The 12,710-nt window shown below is 42.5% G+C and overlaps 1 protein-coding gene across 7 annotated transcripts in view; it reads right to left on the bottom strand.

Annotated features, from left to right (window-relative positions):
* Nucleotides 1-12,710, bottom strand: part of disp1 (dispatched RND transporter family member 1) — a 212,749-nt gene that overhangs the window by 65,675 nt on the left and 134,364 nt on the right. The window contains exon 1 of one of the 7 annotated variants that reach the window (XM_033020661.1): nt 10,712-11,068. The exons of 5 other annotated variants lie outside the window; for them this stretch is intronic. The gene's annotated coding sequence lies outside the window, so the exon portion shown is untranslated. Of the gene's footprint in view, nt 1-10,136; nt 10,474-10,711; nt 11,069-12,710 lie in introns of those variants that run through there. One more of the 7 variants, XM_033020666.1, reaches the window with a different exon arrangement.

Raw genomic sequence — 12,710 nt, 5'->3', positions numbered from 1 at the left:
ATCCTAGATGGTGTCGGTTCTACAACCAAATTAGGGTTGAAGTGATCAGCAAAGGCCCCACACAATTTGGAGCGCAGAAGGTTAAGGGGGGACTTGATAGAGGTCTTTAAAATGATGAGAGGGATAGACAGAGTTGACGTGGATAAGCTTTTCCCATTGAGAGTAGGGAAGATTCAAACAAGAGGACATGACTTCAGAATTAAGGGACAGAAGTTTAGGGGTAACATGAGGGGGAACTTCTTTACTCAGATAGTGGTAGCGGTGTGGAATGAGCTTCCAGTGGAAGTGGTGGAGGCAGGTTCGATTTTATCATTTAAAAATAAATTGGATAGGTATATGGGCGGAAAAGGAATGGAGGGTTATGGTCTGAGTGCAGGTAGATGGGACTAGGGGAGAATAAGTGTTCGGCACGGACTAGAAGGGCCGAGTTGGCCTGTTTCCGTGCTGTAATTGTTATATGGTTATATTTATCTATTTATTTATTTATTTGTTCCGAACAAGTAAAGACATAAATAGGGATAAATAACAACAACAAAATCGAAATAGTCAAACAATTGGACAATCCAGGCAATATTTGCAAAGCAATAAAAAGCATAAAGCAAAATTTAAATGTCCAACACTTTTTCTTTACAAGCTCGAAAAGGAGTGAGAAGAAGAATAATTTATTTAATCTCACCCCTTCTCCCTAAACCCTTCTTCCATATTTAATAATTAATTAATTAATAATAATAATAATACCCCAGACAATTTTTAGAGATGCATACAAACATATATATACATACAACTGATATACACTTACAAGTAATATGTATGAAGTAACCAAAAAACATAAATAAATAATAAACAAAATAATAAACAAACATTAACCCCTGTTTGTCAACCAACCCCTTCATCCCTGTACCTTGTGTAAAAAAGTTTTTTGTATGTCATTTTGAACTGGTTCATGTTTGGACATTGCTTTAACTCCACATTCAAACTGTTCCACAATCCTACTCCACAGACCGAAATACAAAAAGTTTTTCTGGTCATGGTCTTTGTACCTTAAAATTAAATATTCTTCTTAAATTATAACCCCCCACTCGCTCATTGAATAATTTTTGTATATTTCCAGGTAAGTTTTTATTTTTGGCCCTAAACATTATCTGTGCTGTTTTAAATGCAACCAAATCTGCTAATTTTAATAATTTTGACTGTAAGAATAATGGATTAGTGTGATCCAGATACCTGACATTGTGAATAATACGCATTGCTCTTTTTTGCAGAATAGTTTATGAATGTAGCGAACTTTTATAGTTATTGCCCCAGACTTCTGCACAGTAATTTAAATAGGGTAAGATTAGTGAACAGTAGAGAATGCGGAGTGATTTGTGATCCAGAACCTGCTTAACTTTGTGTAATACAGAAATGCTTTTTGACAGTTTGGATTGTACATGTTTAATGTGTGATTTCCAGCTGATTCTATCATCCATTATAACCCCAAGAAATTTATTTTCATGAACTCGTTCAATTTCAACCCCATTTATCTTTATATTTGCTTGTGTATTTGTTCTGCAATTACCAAATAACATTATTTTGGTTTTGCTCAAGTTTAATGATATTTTGTTCCTGTCAAACCATGTTTTCAGTTTGCCCATTTCTTTTGTTATTTTATCCAGTAATTGTTTTAAATTCTCCCCAGAACAAAAAATATTTGTGTCGTCTGCAAACAAGACCAGCCTCAAGGCATTGGGCACATTACAAATGTCGTTTATATACATGATGAATAGTTTTGGACCCAACACTGACCCCTGGGGGACACCACAAGCAATGTCCAAGCATGTAGAACTGTAGCTGCCCAGCTTCACAAACTGTTGCCTGTTACTTAAATAGCTTTTTTATCCAATCCAGTACTAGACCTCTGATGCCATACCTTTCTAATTTTTTTAATAAAATATCATGATTGATCGTATCAAATACTTTCTTTATATCAATAAATATCCCAGCTGCATATAGTTTATTGTCAATAGCGTTTGTGATATCTTCAATTGATTCTATTATTGCAAGTGATGTTGATCTGTTTGATCTAAATCCATATTGACTTTCAGTGATTAGTTTATGCTTTTCTACAAATATGTCTAGTCTATTGTTGAACATTTTTTCTAGTATTTTGGAGAATTGAGGGAGTAAAGAAACAGGTCTGTAGTTTGTGAAATGATGCTTGTTCCCAGTTTTGTATATCGGTATGACTTTTGCTATTTTCATTTTGATTGGAAAAGTACCGGTTTGGAAAGATAAATTACAGATGAATGTTAGAGGTTTGGAAATCCCCTCAATGACCATCTTAACTAACGACATGTCAATGTCGTTGAAATCAGTAGACATTTTGTTTTTATATGTTTTAACAATGTCCAACAGTTCTTTTTCATCTACTGCCATAAGAAACATAGAGCAGGGATTTCTCTCCAATAAATTCTCAGGAGTTTCTCCAGATGTCCCTGGATCAGGGATTTGTTTAGCCAGGTCTGGTCCAACATTTACAAAAAAATTATTAAAGCTATTAGCTACATCCTCCATATTATAATTTTCATTGTCCTTATCAATAAAATACTTCGGGTAGTTTGTTTTCCCCGGGCCATTTCTGATAATATTATTAAGTATACTCCATATTCTTTTTATGTTGTTTTTGTTATCATCTAATATTTTCTTATAATAATCTTTCTTGCTTGTTCTTATAATATAAGTTAACTTATTTTTGTAATTTTCACATTTATTTTCTGAATCTTTAGTTCTCTGTCTTATGAAATCTCTGTACAGTGCATTTTTTTTTTTGCAAGCATTTTGTAATCCCTTTGTAATCCATGGACATTTAGTATTTATTGGTTTTCTGTTATATTCTTTGATTGGACAGTTTTTATCATATAGTGACAAACATAGTAATAAATGTTTCATAAGCACTGTCAATGTCTCTTTTTTGATATATTATGTCCCAGTTTTGTGCCAGTAAGTCCTTTTTTAGTGCCTTGATAGCTTCCTCCGATCTCACTCGTCTATATTCTGTTAGTTTGTATGGTTTGTTGTTCCTGTGGATGTAATCATAAACTATGAAAACTGGCAAGTGGTCACTTATATCGTTAATTAATAATCCACTTACTGTTTTGTTTTCAATGTCATTGTTGAATATATTGTCAATGAGTGTAGCACAATGGGAAATAATTCTACTGGGTCTGGTGATTTTGGGAAATAGACTCATACTGTACATTGTGTTGACACAAAGTCTTCTGTAAGGTTGTGTTGGTTAGGATTTAGTAGGTTGATATTGAAATCTCCACATTAAAAAACTATATGGTTATACAATACATGGTGCGGGAGGTAGAAGGTCACAATCAATACTGGTTTTACTGAAATGACTCTGAAGCGTAAAGGTCTCAGCTTTTACTCTATGTGCCCGACTATGCTCCGTACACAATCACAACTGTGCGGCCAAATCCAGCTGTAATTCCATCGGCAAGTTTGCACTTGACACCACTGTGGTGGGCCAGGTCATGAACTACGATGAGACGGAATAAAGGAAGGAGATGATAACGTGGGGTCAGGACAACAACCTCTCCCTCAATGTCAACAAGATGAAGCAGCTAGTTATCAACTTCAGGAAGCACTTGTGGTGGAGCACATGTCGCGATCAGCATCAACGGTGCCAAAGTTGAAATGGTTGTGAGCTTCAATATTGGCGCAAATACTACCAGCGATCTGTCGCCTTGGAACCACATTGAAGTCACACCAACCCCTCTACTTCCTCAGGAGACTGAGAAAATCTGGCATGTCTCCAATGACTCTATCTACACTTCATGCTGTCTTGGAAAAGCAGCCAACTCATACAAAAGATTTGTCCCACCTCGGTCATTCCTTGCTCCAGTCCGCAAGACATTACAGAAGCTTGAAAGCGCACACCACCAGACTCAGGAACAACTTCCTCCCATCTGTGATCAGATTTCTGAACGGCCCTTCCATAAGCTAGGGTGCTCTCCGATTCACCTCTACCCCATTGCGGACATTGGACTTTGTCTCTGTAGTATTGTGGTACAATGCTGAGAACGATATTTCTCACTCTGTATCTTCCCCTTTGCTCTATTATTTGAGATTGACTTGATTGTATTATAGTATTATCTGATCTGATTTGATTGCGTGTAAAACAAAAGCTTTTCACTGTACCTTGGGACACAGCACAATAATAAACCTAATGCTAAACCTGGAATTAATCCTTATTGCTTTCATTTTTCGTCTGCATCGTTTCAAACCTCGTCAAAGAGAAAGTAGAAAAGCACGATATGAGAGAAGCCCCAACATAACCACGAGTTGCCAGCTGAGCCTCTGCAAGGCTATGAAGGAGTCGCAGAACAGTAGGTGAACAATCAGGAATGGCTGGGTTAACATATAATGAGCATTTGAAGGCACTGGGCCTGTACCTCCTGGAGTTTAGAAGGATGAGGGGGACCTCATTGAAGCTTACTGAATAGTGAAAGGCCTGGATTGAGTGAATGTGGGGAGGATGTTTCCACTTGTGGGAGAGTCTGGGACCAGAGGGAACAGCCTCAGGAAAAAAGGATGTACCTTTAGAAAGGAGATGAGAAGGAATTTATTTAGTCAGAGGGTGGCGAATCTGTCAAATTCATTGCCACAGATGGCTGCGTTGACCAAGTCAGTGGATATTTTCAAGGCGGAGATTGACAGATTCTTGATTAGTACGGGTGTCAGGGGTTATGGGGAGAAGGCAGGAGAATGGGGTTGTGAGGAAAAGATAGATCAGCCATGATTGAATGGCGGTGTAGATTAGATGGGCCAAATGGCCCAATTCTGCTCCTAGAACTTATGAATCGATGAATCAGCGTGTGGGAATTGATCAAAGGGCTGTTGCCAGCTGCCAGTCGGCACAATGTGGAGTATACACGCATGGTAGGTGGTGCCAGGTTGCCTGGATGCCAAGATGAGCTGTACAGACTTGCAGGCAGGGGCAGTGGGGGTGAGTGCAAGAGCTTTGTTATTTTGAACAGTGGATGAGGAGGGGCAAGTGTTAATCAGTGCACAAGGTGCCGGCACAGCTTTCCTAAATACCTCTGTTGATTGGGCAGACCAGAGAACGTTGGCTCAACATCTGAAAGAAATCAAGATTGCATCGTATTTTCACCTCTTTGAAAACTGCAGTACGGCTTATTAAGCTATTCATTTCAGATTCTATAGAGTCGGCAACAAAGACAAAGGCCAGGCGAGTCAATGCGCACATCCACTGCGTACTTCAACTTCAAGCATTTGCACTTTTATCATCTAGCTCCCAGCTGCCAGTGTTTCTGATTTTTAATCAGATCTGACGTTTTATATCCAAGCACACTTCAGTTTCAAAGGTGACTTGCTATGATAATTATCTCCCAATTGATCAGGTGAAGGGGATTTGGAGGATGGACAAAAGCTGAAACAGGATTCACAGACAGAACAAGACATAAGGTGCTGGAGTAACTCAGCAGGTCCGGCAGCATCTCTGAGAACATGGACAGGTGACCTTTCGGGTCGGGGCATTTCTTCAGAGCTGCATCTGCAGTTCCTTGTGTCTGAATTTCACAGCTAGAACTTCAAGCCTTGAGGGGCAACTTTTTTTTACACACAAATGGTGGTGGATATATGGAACTAACTGCCATACGTAGAGGACGTAGATAAGCAGGTAAAAGCATATTAATTCACCGGATGGCGGGACTGACATATGACGAAAGAAAGGGTCGACTGGGCTTGTATTCACTGACATTTAGAAGGATGAGAGGGGATCTTATAGAAACATACAAAATTATTAAAGGATTGGACAGGCTAGATGCAGGAAAAATGTTCCCAATGTTGGGGGAGTCCAGAATCAGGGGTCACAGTTTAAGAATAAAGGGTAGGCCATTTAGGACTGAGATGAGGAAAAACCTCTTCGCCCAGAGAGTTGTAAATCTGTGGAATTCTCTGCCACAGAAGGCAGTGGAGGCCAATTCATTGGATTAAGAGATTTAGTTCATAAGGCTGAAGGATTCAAGGGATATGGGGAAAATGCAGGAACGGGGTACTGATTTTAGATGATCAGTCATGATCATATTGAATGGCAGTGCTGGCTCGAAGGGCCAAATGGCCTACTCCTGCACCTATTTTTCTATGTTTCTATGTAATATTGCAACGTTTAAGAAACATTTAGACAGGTACATGTATAGGACAGGTTCAGAGGGAGATGGGCCAAACACAGGCAGGTGGTACTAGTGTAGATGGGACATGCTGGTCAGCATGTTTTCACACTGTGTGACTCTACCATCATCTTCCTCGCATTCTGTTTATTGTTTTAAAAGATTTTAATTTTGCTGACACAGTACATCTCCATTACGATAAACACATACGCATACAGCGTCTTGTGTCTCATAAAATATACAACATACACGATTCAGGAATGGCGAACAACTCAACTTATCAGCGACCAAAGGCTCTCTGAAGCTGCAGCGTCAGAACCTCTTTGTTCCTGTCCCAATGCAAATGACAATTAAACACCCTTGGCTCTTGTCTATACCAAAGCTAGATCGAAAATTTATTCTATCTGAAAACAAGCCAGACCTAGGTTTTCCCAAAAAAGAGGAAATGAAGTCTTTACATACGGCACGGTATTTTAAATATATGATTTCAACTACATGCTCAGACATTATTAAAGTTAAGTATATATGTTACCTATTTGTGCAGGAAGAAACTGCAGACACTGGTTTAAACCAAAGATAAACACAAAAAGCTGGAGTAACTCAGTGGGTCAGACAGCATCTCTGGAGAACAGGAATAGGTGACGTTTCAAAACATCATTTATTCCTTTTCTTCGGAGAGGCTGTCTGACCCGCTGAGTTACTCCAGCCTTTTATGTCCATCTTATGTTAGCTATTTGATTAGAAATATTTGCATCCTTCGACTAATTAGCAGCTTCTGCATGCCATCTCATTTACTGCAATATGTCTCGTTCTCCATGTTAGAGAAACAATGCCAAGTGGAGATTGGATGCACATTAACCTAATCTAACTGAATCATAGAACAGGCTCGAAAGCCTGCTCTTGCTCCCAAACTTCCTGTGCAGTCAGACCAACTCCTGGAAGATGCTCTTCCCAGGCATGTTTTCAAATTTCATATCAGATTTCAGCCACTCTGGTTTCCTTGCTCGCCCATGGTGCAGGCCATGGCCACCACCAGCTACAATCACTCAACCTCGCCCTTCCCAGCAGCAGGCAGGCTCGGGAAGCTAATTAACGTCCGTTCCAGGGACAGAATTTCAACAAGGGTCACAGGTTGAGACGATACCTAATATTTCCCTGAAGTTTTGGAGGTTGAGGGGAGATGTGAGAGGAATAGATAAAACTATGAGGCATGGATAGGGTAGACAGTTAGACCTTTTTATCCCTGGATGGAAAAATCAAATACTACAGAGCATAGATTTATGCCCCTGTCCCACTTAGGAAACCTGAACGGAAACCTCTGGAGACTTTGCGCCCCACCCAAGGTTTCCGTGCAGTTCCCGGAGGTTTTTGTCAGTCTCCCTACCTGCTTCCACTACCTGCAACCTCCGGCAACCTCCGGGAACCGCACGGAAACCTTGGGTGGGGCGCAAAGTTTTTTTTCCCCGTAAAGAGTGTAGCGTGCTGCCAAAGGTTATAGTGGAAACAGATATGATAATGGTGCTTTAAAAACTTTTTGATAGGTACATGAATATGCGAGGAATGGAGGGATATGGATCATGTGCAGTCAGAAGAGATTCGTTTAACTGGGCATCATGTTCGGCAGAGATATTGTGGGCCTGAGGGATTGTTCCTGTGCTGTACTGTTCGATGTTCCAAGTAACATCCTCAAAGGCTACCCTCAAAGGGAACACTCAACATTGTGCGTGGTGCTGGGATGTTGCTTTTCTCCAGCGATTCCCTCCAGCAGTGCGTTTTGGAACTCATTCAAATTGATTCTTTCTTTAACCTGTGTTTGAGTGGAAGTGGGAGAATTACCAATTGGTGCATCTGGGCTTGAGAGAAAGATGGGGGGGGGGGGGGGGGGGGGCAAAAACAGCACCAGTTATGAACGAAAAGAAGCGAGCAATGCCGGCCCATCGTGGGTGCTGACCTCCCCACCATCGAGGGAATCTCCAGGAGGTGCTGCAAGAACCCACACCACCCTGGCCAAATTCTCATTTCACTCCTGCTATCGGGAGCCTGAAAACAGCGACCTCCAGCTAACAGCCATCAGGCTCTTGAGCATCACAAACTCCAACTAAACTCCGTAATACGAACTGCCTGGGCTGCACTAGGGACTCTGTTTTGTTTTACACAATACCAGGGGTCACAGTTTAAGAATAAGGGGTAGGCCATTTAGGACTGAGATGAGGAAAAACCTCTTCACCCAGAGAGTTGTGAATCTGTGGAATTCTCTGCCACGGAAGGCAGTGGAGGCCAATTCACTGGATGTTTTCAAGAGAGCGTTGGATTTAGCTCTTAGGGCTAAAGGAATCAAGAGATATGGGGAAAAAGCAGGAACTGGGGTACTGATTTTAGATGATCAGCCATGATCATGTTGAATGACGGTGCTGGCTCGAAGGGCCGAATGGCCTACTCCTGCACCTATGTTTCTATGCTCTATGTTTCTATATTATCTATTGCGTACTGTGTTTACAAACTTTCTGTACTGCTGCAAGTAGGGACTTCATTCTTCTGGGATCGAACCTGGGTCTCTGAACTGTTCCGATATATATGACAATAAATAAACGCTTGACTACCCTGCATATCCACTTCTTTAATAACATGCTGGTATTCAAGATGACACCACAGGAACAGAGGTCCTTGTCTGGTCATTTGACCCCATGGGTAATCTTGAATTCCTAATCCTTTATCCCTCATCAATAGTCAAAGCCGTTGCTATCAGTAGCAACGTTTCATACAATAATAAGCACACTTCAATGCCATTGCTCAAAACCCTTACACCTTGAGTATTTACAGAACATACACCAGCATTTCTTTTGAATTTCAAACACAATGAGTCAAAATTAGGTAAAGCCCAATGAGATAAAATCTCAGCTAATTTTTCAAGAATATGGAAGCACGCTGCAAGATATGAACAGCACAGTACAGGAAAAGTTAGCTCTGTGATTAAATGCAATCATATCTGGGTTTCTGTTCAAAATAAAATGCTGGGCTGCGCGGGGGGGGGGGGGGGGGGGGGGGGGGGTGATGGCAGCAGGGGGGTGATGTGGGGTTAGGGGACTGGAGAGGACAGGCGGCCGGAGAAGGCGATGATCTGTGGCAAGCACGGTGGGGCAAGAGGGGACAGGAGTGCGGTGTGAGAGGGTGGGTGAGGCAGGGGCGGTAGAGGGTGGGGAAAAGGGAATGGCAGCACATTGCACACCCACATGCCTCAGGAATTTCCACTGTTCCTGCGAGAATTCCTTCAATTGATTGTGGCCACCTGGTCATTTCACTCAGAGACGTCCGTTCAAGGTCCAAGTCATTTTTAAACTCCTCATCTGTCTTTGTCTCAATTTTATTCTGGTGTCCAACGTCAACATGTTTTCATTTCTATTACATGTGTAACGCTGTGACACTTGTAGTCGGGGCTGGGGCAGAATGTATACTGTGCTGCGACCTGAATGGACTCTCAGAACAGCATACTAGGAGAGAGACAGAGACAGAGACACAGAGACACACACACACACACACGCACACACAGAATGTACATAGAAAGAGATCGGGGGGCGAGAGGGGAGGAGGAGGAGGAACGTAGCAGCAGATGAGAGAAAGCATAAGGGGAAGAAGCCTTTAGAGAGAACATCCAGACAGGGAGGCGTGCAGATGAAAGAACTGATGAAGCAAAAGACAGATGCAATGCAATGCAATACAAGCAAAGACCAAGGCAGCAGAAATGGGGCAAGCGCGCGCGCTCAGGTCAAACAGTAAAACATCTCAACTCTTTTATGCAGGCTGGAATCCCCGCTGCCTGTCACCGTGATAATCTGCTGCAGCCACAGAATTTAATGGGCTCACTGTAAACCAGATAAATGATTCCAAGACAAATTGAGAAGCAAGGTTTCTTAGGTTATCAACAAAGGTAAAGAAATAAACCATAATGCAAGAACATACATACATCAAAGAAAAATATGGCTCTTGTTGATGTCCAGCTTGGCTTTTGTCGAGTAAATGAGCCATTGAGATTTTCACCGGACGAGGCTTTCTAAACGGCAACTACTCACAGAAGGTTCTGTCAGCCTGCCTTTAAGAAGGAGGCAATAACTCAGCAGTACATTATGCCTTGAAGTGAGATGAATTCCCAGCTCATCGCATTTACTGTATCCTTCGGTTCGCTCTGCACAACCAGAGATTGAGTGGGTCCAAGGCTGCAAACTATTACAGCAGGAAGACGGACAACTCCGGCTGCGCTTCAGCGAGCTATCCAAGGACTAGGGGAATGACTGCAGAGAATTACTAACAAATGGCTCCTCACAAACGACACTCTTTCACAGCTTTTTACTGCCATGCCTACAGGGCAAGAAATACGATCCGCGGCACTGAAGTTATTCTCCACACGGTTTGCTGCCACTTGCAGTAGCTAGTGTGCACAGTGCATTGTTTATCAGAAGCAAACACGAACTGCAGTTAGCTCCAACTTTCTAACCGTGCACCACATATGGCGAGATCCACAACTTACCTCCCTCGTCCTCCCTCTCCAAGCAAGTTGAGCCAAGTAGCCGTCTCACTCGCCACCGAGGCGCGGGGTCGACAGTATTGTACTGTACTCAGCACTGTAACGCTGTGCGATAACTGCACACGAGCAACGTGCCGGCAAAGAATCACAGGGGCTGACCTGGCCACGCAAGGGAGCTGAAGTCTGAATGACAGGCTTGTGCTGATCGCTTTGGGGTTGGACAGGTTGTGCACGGGGCTGCGGCTTCTAAAGCAAGGCAACTCCTCCCGCTAAATGACAGCCGAGTCCATCTGCAACTTGGTCATAGATGTTGGGCTTGATCTGAACAGCTGCCCTGCATGAAGTGGCCGCGTGCCTGAGCCCGAGGGGGAAAGGGAAGAAGGGGGAAGGCAAAAGGAAAGCAGGAAAGAGGTGCACGAGGGGGAGAGAGAGAGAAAAAGAGGTGGAGACATGACAGAGGTGCACGAGCACAAAGTGATAAAAGAAAGAGTGGATTGTAATAGACACAGAACAGGATCAGGCCCTTCAGCCCATAATGTCTATGACGATCATGATGTCAAGTTAAACTAATCTCCTCTGCCTGCACGAGATCCATATCTCTTCATTCCCTGCATATTCATGTGTCTATCCAAAATCTTTTAAAATGCCACTAGCGTTCCAGGCACCCACCACCACTCTCTGGGTACAAAAGCTTGCCCCGTACATCCACTTTAAACTTTGCCCCTCTCTCCTTAAAGCTATGCCCTCTGCTCAAGTGAGTCGAGTCAAGAATGTTTTATTGTCACACGTGCCAAAATGGAACAATAAAATTCTTACTCGCGGCGGCACAACAGATTTGTTAAAACAGTCTGAAGAAGGGTCACCCATTCCTTCGCTCCATAGATGCTGCCTCACCCGCTGAGTTTCTCCAGCATTTTTGTCCACCTTCGATTGTTCTAGCATCTGCAGTTCGTTCTTAAACCTGACAATATATCTCACTTCTGTCTCGTAGACAGTCCTAGAGCACTGACATTGCTACAACATATGTTAGACAGTTTGGTGCCAAAGATGGGGAAGTTGCCACAGAAATACAAGTTCTTTCCTGTAATGGAGGAAACTTTTATCCAACAGTTGCCTGGATTTTAAAAAATCAGGTTTGAGAAGGGAAAGGTCAATTTCCAAACAATTACCAGATCCCAAAGAATGCGTGACTAATTTGTAATGCCTTTGAACATCTTTTCTCATTTAAACCACAATTAATCCAGTTTTGAGCCAAATCAATTGTTTTTAATTTGCCCAAAATGGAAATGCTTCAACAATGCAGAGTCTCTTTCCCCAGTTGTAAGTACTCAAAGCATTAAAGCAAAGGGCTGACTCACGAGAGGGGCTGAAAGCCCAGTAACAGGTCTACAGTTACAGTGAATTTGAGGGGGCTTTACTTTGGCTTACCTCTTATTCTTAAACTGTGACCCGCGGTTCTGGACTCCCCCAACATCGGGAACATCTTTCTTGCATCTACCCTGTCCAATCCTCTAGGAATTTTATAAGTTTCAATATGATCCACTCTCATCCTTCTAAATTCCTGCAAATACGAACCATTCTTTCATCATACGGCAGTCCCGCCATCCCGGGAATTAACCTGGTGAACCTACGCAGCACTCCCTCAATAGCAATAATGTCCTTCCTCAAATTAGGAGACCAAAATTGCACACAATATTACATGCGCAGTCTCACCAGGGCCCTGTGCAACTGCAGTAGGACCTCCTTGCTCCTCAACTCAAATCCTCTCGCAATGAAGGCCAATATGCCATTATCTTTCGAAGAAGGGGTTCGGCCCGAAACATTGCCTATTTCCTTCGCTCCATAGATGCTGCTGCACCCGCTGAGTTTCTCCAGCATTTTTGTGTACTATGCCATTATCTTTCTTCACTGCTTTCTGTACCTGCATGCTTACTTTCAATGACCAATATACAAGCACACCCAGGTCTCATTGCACCTCCCCTTCTCCCAATCTGACACCATTCAGATAATAA

This window comes from Amblyraja radiata, chromosome 5 (genome assembly GCF_010909765.2).
Source record: "Amblyraja radiata isolate CabotCenter1 chromosome 5, sAmbRad1.1.pri, whole genome shotgun sequence".
NCBI lineage: Eukaryota > Metazoa > Chordata > Chondrichthyes > Rajiformes > Rajidae > Amblyraja > Amblyraja radiata.
Note: the sequence above shows the minus strand (reverse complement) of the source record. Positions and strands in the feature narration are given on the sequence as shown.